The following is a 5,674-nucleotide window of genomic DNA, read 5'->3' as shown; positions in this document are numbered from 1 at the left end:
TAAGTCATTGTTCAGTTATGCATATTAGGCCTACATCATTTTATTTTCATATTTTTGCCCCAATTGGCAATTTTAATTACATTTAAAGAAAATTTGCACGTTTGCGAAAGTAAAATAAGTATACGAATATTACAAGCAAATGGTTCAACATACTCCATTTCACAATAAAATTGTTTCTCTTCCCATTCTTATCGTAAATGTAACATTCATCGAAATAGTATGTTTTAATTGACCGTAGATTAACTGTAGTATTACATAGCTAGGAATAGTATAAGACGTCGGATTAGATAACTTCGCACATGATATTTGCTACAATCTGTGCATTTCAGCTGATCAGAGGCGCCATTTTTCCCGAGGGTTGTTAGTGGCGTCAACTAAGAGAGCTATTAAAAACCACACCCTTGTGCGTTCGAGTTGTGGTCATCCGTTGTCTGATACTAAAGTGACCCGGATTGTCTCTATCAGCCACGAGGCAGGAACGACATGATAGCTCCGTTGAAAATCATTGAATAGCGTCATTTCGTGGAGGAAGTAACAAGACAATTGTTACATGACAAAGGAAAGAGTTAATACGTTTTTGATGTGTTTTATGTTAAGTATAGAATGTCTGATGTTTTCTCCCTTGTGCTGGTTCATGTTTTTCGTAATTACATTTCGTCAGTAGTTTTTTTAAATTGAATTTGTAAATATTATTGTTTATATATACACCATTTTACATGGACATGTAGTGACCTTAACCCAAGAAGTCGACCGAACGTGGCATATGCTTATTATCATTTTTATTTATTCACCTGCACTTATCTTTATTTAATGTTTCTGTTTTTTTTTTCATAATCATTGTTTTTCTTCGTGGACATCGCCACATAATGACGAAATTAATCATACACCAAATTTATCATCTTTTCGGAAAGGGATTTGTACTGTCTTCTAACCGCAAGGGAAAGGCGCATTACCAAGTACTCAATTGTTTAGATTGGATGGATACGTTACTTATAATCAAATAAATATATTTCCAACAAAAAGGCATTGCACAATTTCCTTTCAGGTATGTGAGGAATGGTCGTGGATAATGACAAAACCCAACTATTTCTTTGATAGCCTCCTGTCTCTCCTCGAATTCATTTATGTGACTATACACATCATCGTCACTTCGTTGCCATTTTGTGACTGAATATTCTCAATTTAATGATCTTGGTAAATTACAAACTAGATTTAACAGCGCGCTGACAGTGATTCATTGTCATCTTCAAACATAATCAAGCAGATCATAAACTGGAGGATATGAGATAGATAAAAGCCTGGTTAGGGGTAGAGGATCAGGTGGAGAACCCGAAGCGGGACACTTATGACTGGATTCTCAGTAGGTTTGTCCGGTGATCTCCGCTAGAGGGGGAGGGGCACCACCAGGGGATGGTGAAGTGCTATGGGTTGGGAGAGGGGGATGTAGGCTTAGTTTGTGTGGTGAAGATTTTTGTTTTCATTCTATCATTACTTCGGATTTTTCGTAGTTCAGTGGCGTTCACACTACGAAAGAGGTTGAATTTTGTGCATTTTTATTAAAAAAATAAATTGGGAGGGGGGTCCTCGTCGCCAAGAAATTACGACACCTAAAAAAATGACAACACCCCCCCCCCCTCCACAAAAAGGAAAGGTTAATCAACAGAGAAAAATTCGATGTTGTAAACAAATCTGACGAGCATAACATGACCATTAGGGTTCTTGGGCTGGGGTTCAAATCCTTCTCTTTATAGGCGGATCATGGATCCGCCTCTGTATATTTGCTACTGATGTACCCTTTGCAAACAAGTTAGAAAGGTGAAAAGTTACACCAAAGTAGACAAATTGCAGTGCACCTTTTAATTATCAAAATACTGAAAAAAAATTTAAAGGATATGTACAAGTAACAAGAATTAACATGATAATTCCAAATCAATTCCCATTCACTGAAATATGAAAATCAATATAGATTACCACTTTATTCATTTTAACTTATTGATACTCTTTAGGCTAAAAAGGCTCTTCACATTGGAATATTTCACTAAATCAACGAAATTCGAAATCAGATACAGGGATTGTAACTTCCATTCATTCATCATGTTCGTCAATGTTCGTGGGCGCGGAAGAATAATGAGGCACATTGTACCTTGAAGCTTGGATTTTCGTTTCAGAGGATGTAGGAACTTTGACACTGCCAATCCCAGCTTACGTTACTCTTTTAAGATATGAGGGAAACGTTCACTGCGTAAGGGGTTATATTAAGGAAAAAAAATGAGTTCTCATCCATTTTTACTCCAAAATCTCCCAATTCCTCCTGTTTTAATTTTCACTCCTTGACTCCCGAACTTTTTATCATGAACTAATTTTGCTACAAAATGTGAAATAAAATCATAACACCTCAATGATAGCAAACAATAATCTGATAACAAAAGTTAATCGCGTCCCCATCTAAATACATTATGCAACTAAAACAAAGAAAGTGGTAGTTATTTTACGTGTCTATATTTTCGACGAAACGGACAAGAATATAGTTTTTAGAACATTTACGATTCGAGGAGGGATTAACTCATGATTGTTGCCTCTCTTTATCAATGAGGGGGTCAGGGAACATTCGTGAAAATTCTTGTTGGTTGATTTTCCATGACCGTATACACTGCAACATTTTTTTTAGCCCCATAGGCCTATATATAAAAAAAGTTCAATAACGTGATATGCAACGGAGCGAAGTGACCGAGCTTATTCCGAGAACAACGTTTGCACTTTAGATTAAATCTAAAGGATGTGTTGCACACTGGATATGGATTGCATAAACAGCGCTCTACCAACTCGGTCAAGATAGTTTTTTACCCTTTTTCTATATATCCAATTGTAAATGACATAGTAACAGGATGGCTTGGAATCCCCCCCCCCAAAAAAAAAAACGATATCATTATTCTTTTCTTTTAAGTCGAAAATGGTATTCATTCTCCGGCAAAACAGTTTGTTATAGGAGGCCCACCCCGAGGCCCACAAAGGCCTATAATAATCATGATAATGAAGGGTTATACATTGGCGTCCTCAATTATAACACGGGTGGAATTTTTGTTTGTATCTATAAAAATCATATCCTACAAAATGTTCTTCCAATAGTTTTAAATAATGGAGTTAACATGTAGGAACAATTCAACGTCTGCCCGTTCTTAACCCCTTGCAGCCCTCCCACCAATATCCCTTCAATAACAGTTCTTGAGATCACCATATTCTCGTATATACCAAATACTGTATACAATCATCATTAGAGTTACATCTACCATGAGCACCTTAAGACGTTAGGGAATTAAATTGGATGAAGCGAGCCCTTGCCAATGTCACAGCACAGCATGCCTAATGCCAAGTCAGAAGCTTTTAATGCGACAGAGAGAAGAGAAATTGCAAACAAAAACTGACGGCAGATGTTGAGGGGCCGACTTGGGTATAAAGCGCCCCCAGGGTTGACTGCCGGACATGTTGTGCTGAAGTCTCCATGCTACACAAAAGCAATTCGCCTTGACTACCCGTATTATAAAGCAGCGCTGGTGAGCAGGGAAGGAACGCATAAAAACCGAAATGCCATGAGCAAAATTCTAAAAAGCTTGGCATTCGCCCGGCATGCCGACGGCCTAGCTTTACAGTGTTTACCGGTACCAGACTTTGCCATCCCATTTTCTCTCCTTTTTCTTTTTCCTTTCATATCCCCTCTTTTCTTTCCTCCTTTCCCCTATGGGGCATTAATTTTGCAGAAGAAAAACCGAACAGTGATGTAAATAACCTTTCCTTCCCGCCGGCAAAATACGCTTGTCGTATTCTTTCTTTCAGCCTTCCTCGCCTCTTCTCTTGCTATATAATGTAGTAAACAAATTATAAAGAATTAAAAGAAACCCACTTTGCTAGAGCAATTCATCACCGCCATGCGATCTCTATCAAAATTCGACCAGGTTTCAATTGAAACATCAACAATGAGCTAATCATCGGGACCTGCTGTACGTATGATTAGAAATTGAGATTTTACTTCATCAGCATACAAATCAACTGGTGACCTTTCCACCTGTTAATGATTTTTATCAAATGGATGTTAGAATAACGGTTTTCCCTTTCTGCTGAAATCGTTGGTCATAATAGAGAAACTTTGAAATCCCTATTCCCATTACCAGAATGGACTCGTATCACATCATCATTCCATGGATGAGGAGAAAGATCTCGAACCGCATCCCGAATAGGAATATTGGCTTTAGGCCTGAAGTATCAGTAATGGAGCTATCCCCAAAACATCAGAACCAACACTGAAGGTTACGAATTTGTAATTGCATGTTCATCCAACGGTGTAGCCTTTATTGGTAAAGTGAAAGAGATGCATTCAGAGAGGGACAGCAAGAAAGTGGAAAATTTGGAGAGGAGAGAAAGTCAGAGAGGGAGAGAGACAGAGAAAGAGGGGGAAAGAGGGTGAAGAGCCCGGTAAAGAGATAGAAAGACAGTTGGGACATAGCCAGACTCCCAACTCCCTGGACAGAGACAGACGGAGAGAGAGGGAAGAAGGAGGATAGAGAGGAATGAGCAATCACGAGACATAAGCATAAAGGATGTAATATATTTTGTTCCTCATTTTCTGGCAATATACATTTTTATGGATTAGTGAGAATCCATCAAACAGCAGTTGATTAACCCATGATGTACCCCTGGACTTTAATTTTCAACTGGAGAAAAATATTGTCTTTATTATTCTTCTTCAAAACAGCCACATCTTGACCCTTTCCACTTTTGCAACTATAATATGTAAAGGTTTAAACACTCAGGTCATTTATGTCCTTGTGGCCGTCAGCAGTCTATGTTTCCTTCTTGTCCTTTTAACCCGACGATTGGGAAATCAATAATTGTATGACATTCCTTCGATTGTTGTATCGAGGTTATATCATGCTTCTAAATCCAATCACTTAGAGGTGAGATGGTATTGGATGATCAGGAGGATGGGAAGATAGCGATAAATCTCATCAAAACATTTAAAAAGAATCTGTGGAATCACCGGTGGCAATGGAAAAGAAATAACAATACAACATGGATTCGTAATATACACATCCCCTGGGCGGCATTTTATATGGCCAATGTAAGTGGTATTTGTCTTAGCAGACGCAACACCCATCATCACGCTACTCGTGATATTGCCATGGTAATGGATGAATACTCGCACGTCAAAACGTGATTTGTGTATTACATCTTTACCACCCCCCCCCCCTTAGACACAACTCTCTCACTCCTTCTCTCCTTTTTTTGTTCTTCCTCCTTATCCTCTTTTATTCCTTCCTCCTTTATTCATCAGACCTCCTTCACCTACTTTTGCTTGTACTTTCACCGTACAGGTGGTAGGAGTGTGTGACATTGTATGTAAGTATATTAATCTTAAATCTACTCGTTGCTCTTACTCTTTTCTTTGAAAAGTGAAACAGGCGATTTGCAGTTCACCCTGCAAATATGAACTTGATCCAAACTTACCACTAATCATATTTGGTAGAAACATGCATAGCCCCTCCCGATTTTTGTTAGCACGAGATGGGTACACGCTGTATTCATCATTCCATTAATGTTGCTTGATACAGTGATCATGTAGGTGGAGTACTGCCAAGCTTACACACAAAATATTAAACTAAAGAAAGTAAAAGTCAAGAAG

The sequence above is a fragment of the Lytechinus variegatus genome, chromosome 2, assembly GCF_018143015.1.
Source record: "Lytechinus variegatus isolate NC3 chromosome 2, Lvar_3.0, whole genome shotgun sequence".
NCBI lineage: Eukaryota > Metazoa > Echinodermata > Echinoidea > Temnopleuroida > Toxopneustidae > Lytechinus > Lytechinus variegatus.
Note: the sequence above shows the minus strand (reverse complement) of the source record.